The sequence below is a fragment of the Diabrotica virgifera genome, chromosome 9 (genome assembly GCF_917563875.1).
Source record: "Diabrotica virgifera virgifera chromosome 9, PGI_DIABVI_V3a".
Classification (NCBI taxonomy): Eukaryota; Metazoa; Arthropoda; class Insecta; order Coleoptera; family Chrysomelidae; genus Diabrotica; species Diabrotica virgifera.
This window is the reverse complement of record NC_065451.1, coordinates 77,019,968-77,034,140: the sequence shown is the minus strand read 5'-3', so window position 1 is coordinate 77,034,140 and position 14,173 is coordinate 77,019,968. Positions and strand designations below refer to the sequence as shown.

The following is a 14,173-nucleotide window of genomic DNA, read 5'->3' as shown; positions in this document are numbered from 1 at the left end:
AATTCGGGACTGCACGCTGGGGTTTGTTTTGGTTGGATCAGGGAGAGCAGCATATGTGCCTCCTGATGAGAGACTAATAAGTTTCGAAACCGGTAGAGGTGCTTGCAGCACTCTCTGATTGGACTGGAATATGGTTCGGCTGTATTTTCGTTTTGCAACGAAATTGAAAATGGTTATTCATTTTTGGCATATTTTTAGATTGAAGCTATCAATTTTTTTTAGATTGAAGATATGAAATCAATGAAGCTATTTCGGAGGAACGTGTTATTAATCTAGGAGTTCCACAGGGCTCTGTATTAGGACCCCTGATTTTTTTGTTGTTTATTAACGATGCATCTAACCAGTTTGATGTTTTGGACCTGACGTTATTTGCAGATGATACTTCTCTTGTGGTATCAGCACAGACCTATGAGAAATTGGCATCTACTTGCAATAGTTTTTTAGCTCGATTAAATGACTGGTGTCGATCTAATAACCTAATTTTAAATGTAGACAAAACAAAAGTAATATATTTTAATAACTTAAATTCTGTAAATCCTGTACTACACTTAAGTTTTAACAATGTACTACTGGATTCCTCAAATCATACAAAATTTTTAGGTGTCCATCTCGACTCAAAGTTAAAATGGTCAGTTCACATAGACATGCTCAGTAAGTCCCTTAATATAATAAGTCGTACTATGCATTATCCCGTATTAAAAATATGCCCATCTCTGCGCTGTTAAATGTATACTACAGCCTTGTTTATAGTAGACTTTGTTACAACATAGTTTTATGGGGGAATGCAGTCAACAGTGACAGAATATTTATAACGCAAAAACGTATAATACGAAAAATGTTTGGAATTAGACATCTTGAGAGCTGTAAGCCCATATTTATTAGGAATAATATTTTAAGTTTTCCATGTATTTATATCGCCTCTTTGCTTCAATAAGGTGTTAAGTTAAAAAGGTACAATTTTACAGGAGCCTCCTTTTTAACTTACAAAAAATTATTGTCTCCAAAGCAATGCATTTTTATGGTCCATCTAATATTAACTATAAATGTTAACTACTTACGTCTCTGAAAATGTTCGATAGGCCTGATGATGTAATAAATTTATCGAAAAATTTGCATATTTACAAAAAATGTGATAATATGTCACACTTTTCCTGCAAAAATGTAATAAGATGAATGTTACAAACTGACTTGTCACGTTGTTGATGATATTATTTTTGTTATGTTACTGGGTTATACAATAAACAAACGTTGTCGAAGTAAAAGATTTTAAATTTGAGAATATGTTCTTTATTGGAAAAGTGTAACTATAACAAACAATATTAGAATTACAAGGCGAAATTAAACTGGAATAATTCTTAAATTAAAACTATTTCTTAAAGTTATTTAATAATGCGTAAAAGCTTAAATTCTAAACGAACTAATTTCATTAATTCACGAAAATGTAACACTTAAAATGTTGTCTTTGTCAAAACAAGCAAAAATACGTGACTTTTAAAACTACAACGATTCATAAAATGGCCTGTGATATCTTGGAATTAGGATTTTATTAACCAAATCCACGAGATCTGCTTTTTTATTATCGGGCATACCTGGTTTTGCGCTGTATGCATCTCTCAATTCCAAATTCTTGCTCTTTTTCTTTTTATTAATAACTATTGCTGTCTGCTTTCTTAAATTGTTTGTCAGCGTATGAATTTTAAAAAAATATAGCATCGGTTCGCTTTTTTTAAGTTGATTCACCTTTAAACCTGCTAGTTCTACTGTCTTATAATGTTCATCTTTCAGTAAAGAAAAGTTAATTAGAGCCGTTACATAGGGCTGCATCTTAATTGACGTTTAATTTCTCTCTCAATTTGAGAATGAGCAGGATCTCTCTCGTTTTGGGTGTGCCCTTTTATCAAATATTTATGCGTTACTGAGTTAAGATTTTCAATTGTTTTTACTATGTTTAGATACATACAGGTCATAAATTTATTTTTTTGCTGGCCTGCACAGAATAGAACACAACGTCCAAATTGTTGACTGTTTCTGAAACTTTCTTAAGGTATTTGTAAACACATGTACCGATTTCATTCACAACTCTATGGGCGTTTGACTCATCCCAAACATAGCTTTCAACACAGTTATTCTGAATGTTGTATATGGTTGAATTAAAAATATTCAATGTCGATTTATAGTAGCAGACCGAGATCTCCCTTTTGGGGCATTGGAACACTGCTTTCAAGTCATACACTGCGACCAGAATTGTATTGTCTTTTTATCATTTTCTTTCTCTATATGTGAGAGAACTTCATGACATCCGCAATTATCTTTCATTGCTGAAATGCTGCTGGCTCTATTTTTCTTTTTTAAGGCCGTCTCAATAGGCCGGTTATTAATTACTAAAGTATTTTTAAAAAATAGTTTACACACTCTAGTCTTTACACCAGCAACAATTAAAAAGAAAGCGTTATTATTGTCACGAGAAGGTGCAACGTTCCCATCGGCATCCATTTTAACGTAACGATATTTTGGGACGACTACTGCAACACTCTTTGCGATAAATGACCACTGTTTTCGATGTTTCCTAAATCCCAGTATTCTTTAAATAATTGCAAACGTCGCTCCTCTGTGATATTTGACCGACATTTGAAAGCACAACTTTTTCTGCAAGGTGGTTTCAATGTACATTCTGGAATGAATTTCTTTGCCTTTAGTGTTTGATAAGATTTTCCACAATTTTTACCAATTATCTTCTTGTCTTCGTCTTTTCTTTCCTATTTTATTTTGACTACAATCTGGATTTGTTAACTTCTGTTGAGGGGCGCTTATATTTTCCTTATCAGACGGTTTACTTTGTATTGGTATAAGTTATTAAGTATCATTTCATGATCTTCCCTAGGCAGCTGATTCACATTTTCACATAAAAAATTGTCTTGATTTCTTGTGCTAATAGGTAAATCTTATTCGTCAGAACATGAAGCATTTCTTCGATTATGATGTCTTAGTTCTGCATCTTCATAGTCTGGGTCTTTTACGGAGTCGTCGCTATCTGTAAAGAAAATTATAGTTAGAATATTACCAGAATTAGGTAAAAAAAATGAAATGCTTTTGATTACATTGAATAGAATATTACTGAAATTAGTTAAAAAAATGAAATGCTTTTGATTACATTGAAATGAACATTAATTGAATACATAAAATTACCTTCACTGAAAGAGCTTGATGAGCTGGTTGACGAGTCACTAGACGAACTACCGCTAGTCGAATCACAACGACTACGATTCGGAAATGTTAAGTCAACTTTTCCTTCTGTTAACAATGAGTCCTCTATGTTTGAAGTTCCATTCTGTTTTGTGTTGTGCCATTATCTAAAAAACGGTACGTCAAATTTAATAATATTATATAATAGAAGATAAGAATAAAACAAGAAAATAATAGTAATAACAGCCATATACGTAAACCTGTTAGGGATACCGTACCTAACACAGATATTTAAATTTTACACAAGTTATCGGTCAATCGTAGCCAGAATCGGCGATGAATGACAACAAAACATATCGTATAATGGGTGCCTAAATACTTCGTAGATAACTAAAACTTACATACCTGTCCTAGTCATTAGAACGGGAATGTTCGATTTTTCGGTTGCCATTGCAAGTTCAAGGATCCTCTTAGATCACAATTCCATCTGAAAAAATAAGTAAATACTAGTTATTTATTTTAGTATGAACAATGTAATATTCAAAAATATTCCCCATAAAAATATTGTTTTTTTCTGGAAGAACGAAACATCAGAATGTAACTTGAACTTGTTTTTCGTACTGGGAAAACTTTTATCATATACAACGTGGTATCCTTAGATAACACAAAGCAAAGTTTATATATTTTCAGCAACAGTGTGACACGAAGGTATATACCAATTCACACTCCATGGACAATTTTCAACAACACTGTTTTAAAATAAACATATCACACTATAGAATAAAAAAATATTATTGAATGAATACATACCTTTGCAATCACAATGTAATATCGTCGTGATATCACTTTTTTGTCGAAAAACTAGGCTTTGCTTGCGGAATGACAACTGTCTTGTCTCGTTTTTGAAGCAAAGCACTCGGAAGAAAGAGATAACGTGATATCGCAATGTAGTACCGTTCCGCTGTTTCTTTTCCTCATACATTTGCTATTACTCACTGAATAGATACCGCGTTTTTGGAGAAAATAAAGTTTGACACGGCGGTTTTAATTATCAAATAAAAAAATATTGAGTTTTTGGACTTGTCACGTTATTGAAGCAAAGAGGCGATATATTCAGAATGTTACTATATTAGTCCGTTCTTTAACGGTAAAATATTGCAAAACCTCTAAATTTTAAAGAACCGCTTGGATTGACATGAAATTTGGCATACACATAGCTAACAAGTCAAAGAAAAAAAGTGATATTGTGCCGATATGTGCTTTTGCCCGGGGGGTGGTTTTCACCCCCTCTTGGGGGTGAAAAAATGTTCGCCCAAAGAAAGTCAGGAAATGGATAAACTGGCTAATTTTAAGTAACTTTTATTCTATAGATTTTTTTCACTAAGTCAATACTTTTCGAATTATTTGGTAGGAAATATGTTCATTTTTTTCAACAAAATAACCACGCTTTTAGACGGTTTTTCGCAAATAACTCAAATATTAAGTATTTTGTCGAAAAAATATTTGTAGCAAAAATATAGCCTGTAAAAATTTTTAAAAAATGGTGTACATATCACGTCTCTACACCTAGTAGAAGCAGAGTTATAGCTAATGAAAAATAGGTTCATATTCGTCAAATTCCAAATGGAATAGTTTAACGTGAAATAACCAAAAATGAAGCACATTTCGGGAAAAACTCATTACAACTTATTTAAAGCGTTTAAAAAAAGCTTCATTTTTGTTTTATAAAAAAAATTTCTAGCATCAAAATTAAACAAGTTACGCTCAAAATAAAGTCCCTTTTCGTTTTGGTAAAAAAATCGAGAAAATCACCCCCTAATTAGTAGATTCAAAGATTCAAAAATTTATTGACTACGTTTACAAAAAAATTTTTTGAATTGTAGCAAGTCAATTTGATATATATAAAATACATGAGATAATGTGTACATATATACAATATAACATAGAAATATAATTACATTCACGCACATTTACAAAATATGACATCAGAAAACATAGTGAGTAATATTCATGTCCATGATACTGCTTTAAAATGATCGAAATATTCACTAACAGAGTAAAAAGCAAATCTCAGTAGATATTTTTTCAGAATGACTTTAAATTTATTGATTGTAAGGTTTTTAAAATCTATAGGTAGGACATTATATATGTTAAAATCAATTGAGTTTTTTTGTGATTTACTCAAACGATATTTGACTGTTCTGATATTATTTGCACCTCTTGTGCTGTAATTATGCAAGTCAGACTGTTTAACTAAAGTATCTGCAGTTTTGTGTGTTTCCACGAGAACATTGTATAGCCATAGTGTTGGCAAGGGCATTATTTTATATTTAATAAATAATGGTTTGCAAGATTCCAAGTAACCAACTTTTGCAATTATTCTAATTGCTTTTTTTTTGCAATTTAAATATTGTTAGTGCATTGCAAGAGTTTCCCCACAAAATAACGCCATAGGAAACGAATGGAAGAGAGAAAAATAAATTGTTCTTAAGGTATCAACACTTCTAACAAGTTTTAGTTGTCTAAGTAAAAATAAAGTACTGGAAAGTTTGCCTTTGAGATGGTCAATATGGTTATACCAAGTCAGTGTGTTGTCAATTGTCATGCCTAGCAATTTTACAGTATTTTTTTCCACATGAGCATCGAATGGATTAGTTGAAATAAATAAATTTTGAGTTTTGGTGTCATTTAGTCTAAGTTTATTTGCTGCGAACCATGATTGGGCATTTGAATTTATGTTCCTAGAATTAGTTTCTAAAAGAGAACGATTTCTGTCAGAAAAAATAAAAGTAGTGTCATCTGCAAATAGTACTGTTTTACATGGAGCCATAAAATTGGGCAAGTCATTAACATATATAATAAATAATAGAGGGCCCAAAACAGAACCTTGTGGAACTCCATGCTTCATCATCATCAACCCGTACGCGTCCACTGCTGGACATAGGTCTCCCTCAGCTCTTTCCATCTTTCTCTGTTTTGTGCGGCTTGCATCCAGTTGCCGACAATACGTTTCAGATCGTCAGCCCATCTGGTTAGTGGTCGTCCTCTGCTCCGTAGTGCTTCTTCTCGTGGCCTCCACTCGACAATACGTTTTGTCCATCGGTTGTCTGACAATCTGGCGACGTGTCCTGCCCAATTCCACTTAAGCGACGCGATTCTTTCGACGGCGTCCGCTGTTTTTGTTCTACGACGTATTTCTTCGTTTGGGATTCGGTCCCTCAGGGAGACACCCAACATCTGGCGCTCCATAGCCCTTAATGGGCTAAGGGCTATGCTAAGCACTCCATGCTTAACATGCTTAAATTCAGAGAGACAATTTCCGTATCTGACTGCTTAGTATCTATCACTTAGATAAGATTTAATTAGTTCTAGAGGAATACCTCTGATGCCGTAAAAGTGCAGTTTTTTTAGTAAAATTTCATGAGAAACACAGTCGAAGGCCTTTGAAAGATCACACAACGTTACAGCAGTTTGGTTATGCTTCTCCAGGCCATCCACTATGCCACTCATCACATCTAAGAGTGCATGAGTTGTGGAACGATCCTTTCTAAACCCATATTGTGAACTGGTAAGAAAGTTATTGGTTTCAAAGTACGATATTATGCGTTGCTTCAGAATTTTTTCTATTATTTTACTGAATATGGAAACGATAGAAATTGGTCTATAATTGTCTACAAGATCACGATCGCCCTTCTTAAATACAGGAACAATTTTGGAGTATTTAAATCCAGTTGGAAATATCCCGATTGAAAAAATGTTATTAATGAGATGTGTTAAAGGATCAGTAATTATTTCACAAGTATTTTTTATAAAAAAAGCGTTTAGCTCATTTGTATCCAAACAATTTGAATTTTTTAGTGAATTTATAACCTCCCATACTTCTTGTTGAGTAGTTGGAGATAGAAAGAATGAACTCGATGGAGCTGGGAAGTTTTGATAGTTCAAGATTATGTCGTCTGATGTATTAGGAAGGGTTTTTATAATGTTCTCAGCAATTTCAACAACAAAGTTATTGAAAGTGTCACAAGATAAATTGGTTGTTATATTATGTGAACTATTTGTTTTGTTACGCTCATAGTTAATTATCTTCCAACACATCTTGGATCTATTCTTTGATGTTAATATTAATTTCTCATAAGCCATCTTTTTCGCGTTTTTCAACTCAGAATTATAATGATTTTTGTATTTTTTATATTCGTTGTAATGTATTGGATTTTTAGTAGAATCAGCACGTATTTTATAAGAGTGCAGATAATTTCTCATATTTTTTAAGTTGTCATTAAACCAATTTACAGGACATTTTTTATTTTTAATAACCAATGTTTTTAGTGGAAAATAATGAGATACTGCATAATTATAATTATCTATTAAAAACGTTGCTAAGCAATCTACATCAAAATCACTATCAAAAATGTTCCAGTCCAACTCTGATAAAAAGTTTCTCATTTTTAAAATACCTTCCTGTGTAAAGGCTCCAGTGCAAACACTTGATTTTAATTTATTTGATGATTTGCTTAACTTAATATACTGTCCACGATGGTCTGAAAAACAAGGTTCAAGGACATTTGTCTCAAACTGATTTTCTTCAAAATTTGTCATAATATTGTCTATACAAGTGGCAGATGTAGCAGTAACTCGAGTATAGTCATAAATTGTTTGTTTTATACCAAAAGATGATGTTATAGAAGTCAATTCACTAATGTTTGGCGTTTTTCCTTTAAAATTAATATTAAAATCTCCCAAAATCACTACATTCAAATTTGGCTCATAATGTGATCCAATAGATTTTCAAAATTTTTGAAAAAAGACTTAAAATCGTTACATTTACTAGATCTATACACTACCAATACAACAGTGTTAATATCTTGAAGAAAAATTCCACAAAATTCAGATGTTTGTTCAATATTAAAACTATCGCAGTTTATAGCTTCAAATTTTAAAGTGTTTTTAACATAGATTACAGTACCACCATTCTTTTTATTCTTCCTACAGAAACTGCTAGCAAGTAAATACCTATCAATATTTATGGATTTGAGATTTGCTTCACTCTGCCAGTGCTCTGAGAAGCAGACAACGTCAAAGTTAAATTCCAACAAAAATAAATCAATCATTTCTATTTTATTTGCTAAACATTGAACATTAACATGGAACACACTCACCAAGTTATCGCCAATTAAAATATTATTATGTTTTTCAGGAACTTCTAAACTTCCTACGTTAACATCAATATTTCTTCCATTTGTGTTGACTAGTCCTTTTCCAATACGGCTGCACTGTTTTGAAAATTTCGTTTAAATTTAAATCTTCGAACAATTGCCCCTTGGGGTCATAAAGATGGATTATTTATTTCATTAAGTTTTTCTAAGGGGAAAGAAACTTTAAAGGATGATGCCGTTTCCGTTTTATGCCATTGAACACATTTAAAAGTAATATCTGGAGCAGTCTCTTTTAGAACATTTAAAAGATCCTCACTTTCCATTTCTACACCCACACGCGACACATGAACGTGACCCATTTTAGGGACGGTCGTAAAATTACTGACTACTTTATTTCCAAAAATTGGTTTGTATTTGTCATAGTTTAAACTATTTGGTTTTTGTCTATTTATCGGAACAGTATTATTTGATTTGTTGTTGATGTTGCCAGCTGTCAACTGTTTTGGTGTAAAAGATCTACTGTTTGCTACAATCTCACTGTAGGTTTTATTTACCGTCTGTGCATGCCGCATGTTCTGTGATGTTGACATCAGTTTGGGTTCACCAAGTTCACCTTCACTTTCACTTTTTTTCTCACTGGTAGCTTCTGCTTCTACAACAGGTTTTTGATGGACATTTTTGGGTATCATGGGTTCACTTGTTGTTGGTTCACTTTCACTTTTTTTCTCACTTTGTTGATAATTACTGTTTACAGTTTTTTGATCAGTGGTTTTTCCATATACATTTTTTTCTAAAAAGTTGATTCTTTGCAACAATAATCTATTATTTTCTTTTAGAATACCATTTTTATCTTCCATCTCGGTAATCAGTCGTTTTAGCAACTTATTTTCTACCTTTGATAGATTTTGGTCGTCTTCTGATGCTTCTACTTCATTAAGGTTATGTTCAGTTTTTTCACAGCATTTTGTCAGGTTCTTCTCACAAATTTCTAAACCACCTCTTTTTGCGCAGCTTGGGTGGAACACATTGTAACACAATTTGCACACTACTATTTTGCACTCTTTCTTTATGCAACATTTGTAATAAATTGAAAAATTTTCTCCATCAACTGAACGTGCGTCTTCATCGGCCGCCATCTTGGATACCTATCTGGTATCGGTGATATCTATAGTATCTTAAATGAACTTAATCGTTACGACTTCACAAGTTTCTTGACTCGTGTATATATTGTTTATATGATCTGTAAGTTTCATCGGTTCAAAGTCCTTATTATTGAAAGGGTTGTAGTTAAAATGGGTTGAACGAGTCACTGATCACGAATGTAAGCAAATTTAGAAACACCAAATCTTAATCAATTTTTGTCTAACAGAAAAACAAAAAAATACATGATATTCAGAAAAGCAAATCTGACTTTTTTGTTTTTCGAGATTTTTGGTATCTCTAACAATTTTTAAGTTATTTTGAAAAAAGCATATTTTTCAAAATTTAAATTTTTAAAAATTTTACTTTGAAACCAAATTTTTTCAAAAATAAGCACTTTGAATCGATGAAACTTACAGATCATATAAACACAACATAAGTAAAATAATTTGTGGAGCGGCAACGATTAATTTCATTTAAGTTGATAATTAGGGGATGGTCTTCCCGATTTTTTTTTTGTGCAATAACAAAAGGGACCAACTTTATTTTGAGCGTAACTTGCTTAAATTTAATGCTAGAAACTTTTTGTAAAAACAGAAATCAAGATTTTTTTAAACACTTTAAAAAAGTTATAATGGGTTTTCCCCAAAAAGTGCTTAATTTTTTGGATATTTCACATCGAAATATTCTATTTGAAATTTGGTGAATATGAATCTATTTTTCATTGGCTATAACTCTGGTTCTGCGAGATCCAGAGATCCTAACTCGTACACCATTTTTTTTTTACTTTTTTATAGGCTATATTTTTGATGAGAACGTTTTTTTCGACAAAATACTAACTTTTTGAGTTATTTGCGAAAAACCGTTTAAAAATGTGGTTATTTTGTTGAAAAATGAACATATTCACTCGCAAATAACTCGAAAAGTGTTGACTTGGCGAAAAAGCTCTATAGAACAGAAGTTACTTAAAATTAGTCAGTTTACCTATTTCCGGACTTATTTTGGACATATATTTTTTCACCCCCAAGAGGGGGTGAAAGTCACCCCCAGGGCAAAAGCACACATCGGCACAATATCACTTTTTTTCTTTGACATGTAAGCTATACGTATGCCAAATTTCATGTCAATCCAAGCGGTTCTTTAAAATTTAGAGCAAAAACTGTGAAAGAATGGACTATATTATGCTGTTGATAATATTCATATGTATGACAGAAATTCTAGTTTCCACAATTATTCGACGCGAGGTGGCGACTTGCTGAGTGTACCTGGTCATAGATCGAGTAAATTTGAAATGTCAGTAAAGTATATTAGTCGAGGAAATGAAGTATTTTGGCTCGCAATTTTTTCGTCCAGCATGGATTTACTTGAAATTTTCACAGAAGGTAGGGAATAGTCCAAGGATCATTTTCTATATCATGCTGCTGTACGCTAAAACCTTGGGGGTAGTTGCCACCCCATCTCGGGGGTGGGAATTTTTTATTACATTTTAACCATGTAAGTCGATGTTAAAGGTAATTTTAAGAAAAAAATGTTTTTTACATTTTCTTCGTAAAACTAATATTTTTCGAGTTATTCGAGGCTGAAAGTAACAGTTTTTCGACGGAAAAATCGACTTTTCTAGAGGGTTTTTTGAGAATAACTCGAAAAATATGTACTTAATCAAAAAAACTGTAGATATCAAAATTGTATCTTTTAGTAACATGAACGAATGAAAACTATTTTTCTATAATATTTTTACGGCCAATACAAACCGAGATACGGCATGTTAAAGGTTAGCTTTTTTCGTCAAATGCATAATTTGAAATAATCAAAGCCAAATAACGGGATAACTTTGCATTTTTCCAGGAAAACTTACATGATGTTTTTTTAAGCATACAATAAGATCTTTCAAAAAAAAAATAATAAAAATTTTCTAGGATAAAAATTGAGCAACTTATGATAAAAAAAAGTCGGTACCTATTTTTCTCTACAAAAAAAAAACAGTGAAAACAACCCCCTAACTACCCTTGTAACTGAAAATTGGGTTTCGCCTTTCTGTAATTCCTTTTATATTTATATTGTCAATACACTCAAGAAGTTTCACCTACTTTAAAGGCCCAATTTTAGAAAAATTGGAGTTTAAAGGAAAATTGATTTTTTGCAATTTTGCATTTTTTATCATTTTCTTCAAAATATCTCCGAAAATACTGGAGATACGAAAAAAATGGTAAACTACTAAATTGTAGCTTTTTTAATAGCTAAAATTTCCTTATGCATAGATTTTCATTACAGTAAACTGTTAGCGAAATATAGCTGTTTAAAACATCTATTTACGAGCAAACATCCCCCTATTCGAGCCCTTTAAACCCACCTCAATAAAAAATTAAGGGATCTTACGAAATTTAATTTACATAGTCTTATTAGTCTTCAAAAATCCTACAAAACTATTATTGAAAAAACTTTTTGTAGCCAAAAATGAAGGAGCTATGTTTATAAAACTATTTTTTTTTCGAAAAATTCGAATAGTCCCTTTATAGAGCATTTTCAATGTACCTATATAATACCACAGAGCAGGCTCGTATTCGCGGTGTGCAAGTACTTGGAAAGGGAAACGAGAAACGACCCTGCGCGAGTCGCGGAGAAATATTGCAACTATCTTAAATAATTCATATTGTATATTTCATACCTTCTGTCAATGAAGCAGAAAAATTATATATTGCTCCACAATATTGATATGATGTGCAATTATTATATAAAGGTAAATTTAATTAATTGTATTTTGCTTGCAGTACTGCATTTTAATAACTAATTTTATTTACTACATACAATTGTTGATGTTTTCATAACATAACCTGAATCTTAATTTTTCTTCTTATTATTTTTTTGGACTATGGCCTTGACAATTATCCAGTAACCAGGACTAATATAATTGGCCAATATAATTAAAAGTGCGAATAATAGTACAGAGCGTAGAAATAGGGGTCGCTTTGCCGAACTTGCACGGTCCCAATATTTGATGACTAAAAAACTATTTGTATGTGTATTTTTATATATTTGTAAATTCGTATTTTTGTGTAAATAAATGTTTTTGTAATTCTTTAATTCTACTTTTTTTTCTGTATAGATCTATTAAATTGTCTACTTATAAAAATTGCAATGTTATTAAGGGTGGTTTTAAGGGTTGAAATGTTATGATATTATATCCTAAAGCATAAAACAATCATTATTTAACCAGTCAAAATCAAATTTTACCTATATTAAAGTTAACAATGTTTTTATATAATTTTTGACAATAAGGGTAGTTTACACCGCTAAAAATAATCAATGTCCTTGAGCATGATATAGAATATGAAGTACAGGATAAAATGATCCTAACCTCAAATTTTTATGTAAATTGATGCAAGCCGAAATTATTCTTTTAGGATAAGTAAACTTTTTATATATAGCTCCAACAAGGGATGTTTTAAGGGTTGAAATATTGTGATATTATATCTTAAAGCACAAAACAATCATTATGTAACTATTGTAACTAATAAGAAGCAAATGTTGACAATATTAAAGTTTAAAATGGTATTTTATAATTTTTTACAATTAAGGGTGGTTTTCACCCTTAAAAAACCAAAAGCGTACAACGGCTCAATATAGAAAATGAACTAGAGGGTGAAATGAGCCTAATCCCAAATTTTTGTACAAATCGATGCTGGACGAAAAAATTGCGAGGTTTGGCCATTTTTCCAGCTTTATTTCCTCGACTATATGAGCATTAGATTGTTTAACGTTTTACCAAAAAAATATAGAACAATGAATAAATATTTCTTTAAGAAATCCATTAAAAGCTTATTGCTTACCAAATGTTATTATACTGTGGAAGAGTTTGTTTCGGACAGAAATATTACCTAATTGTTATCAATTCTACGAGTATATACCTTAAAATGTTTATAAAATTTATAAATGTATTTTATTGTTTGTTTGTTGGTAAAACTAAAGACATGTCCTATACATTGTATGTCTTAAAGGATGAATAAATATTATTATTATTATTATCATGGATCTTGAGGATGATTTAATTACTTTTCTCTGATACAAGGTCACTTAGTCTTACCACCCCTAGGATAAGTAGGTTTTCAATTAATTTTTTGATGGGCCTAAATTTTTTTTACAGGTTTTTCTTTTTTTTAGGTTGATTGAATTGATATTTATTTTCGTTTGGGTGGCGGTCATGACCTCTCCCCCTCTGGATCCGCCACTGGGATACACAAAACTATGCCAGCGTCCGTAGCGGCGAAATATGACAATATTGGCGAATAATGATTGAATAATAATTATTTTCAATAGATATTTCGCTTACCTTATTATTGCTGTTTTCATTTTTGTTATTTATAAACTTACGTGCATAGAAATCGGCCCACTTAAAAATTTGGTCATTTAAGATGTCTCATATTTCCTAAACCTTTTGGCCGATTTAAGTGATTTTTTGAACATGTTATAGCCTGATTCATTAGCAATACCACTGTAATAATATTGTTGCTAAACAGGTAAATTTTCATTTTATCCCGGGTGTACCAATCAAACTGTGTTTTTTTCTCAAAGTTCGCATCACCCTGTGGAATATTCTAGCATTTATAAAATACTGAAACTCGAACCCAACTATAGCCTCAGGTTTTCTTAACATTCTATTGTTTGAATCATTCGTTTATGTTGGATAATAAAAAAAA

At 31.6% G+C, this 14,173-nt stretch overlaps 1 protein-coding gene across 2 annotated transcripts in view; it reads left to right on the top strand.

The window, feature by feature from the left end:
• LOC126892970 (zinc finger protein 112-like) overlaps positions 1-13,810 on the top strand; it is a 45,726-nt gene extending 31,916 nt beyond the window's left edge. Inside the window, exon 4 of one of the 2 annotated variants that reach the window (XR_007701070.1) lies at positions 13,638-13,810. The gene's annotated coding sequence lies outside the window, so the exon portion shown is untranslated. Of the gene's footprint in view, positions 1-222; positions 910-13,637 lie in introns of those variants that run through there. The other variant, XR_007701069.1, reaches the window with a different exon arrangement.
• The last annotated feature ends 363 nt before the right edge of the window (positions 13,811-14,173 follow it).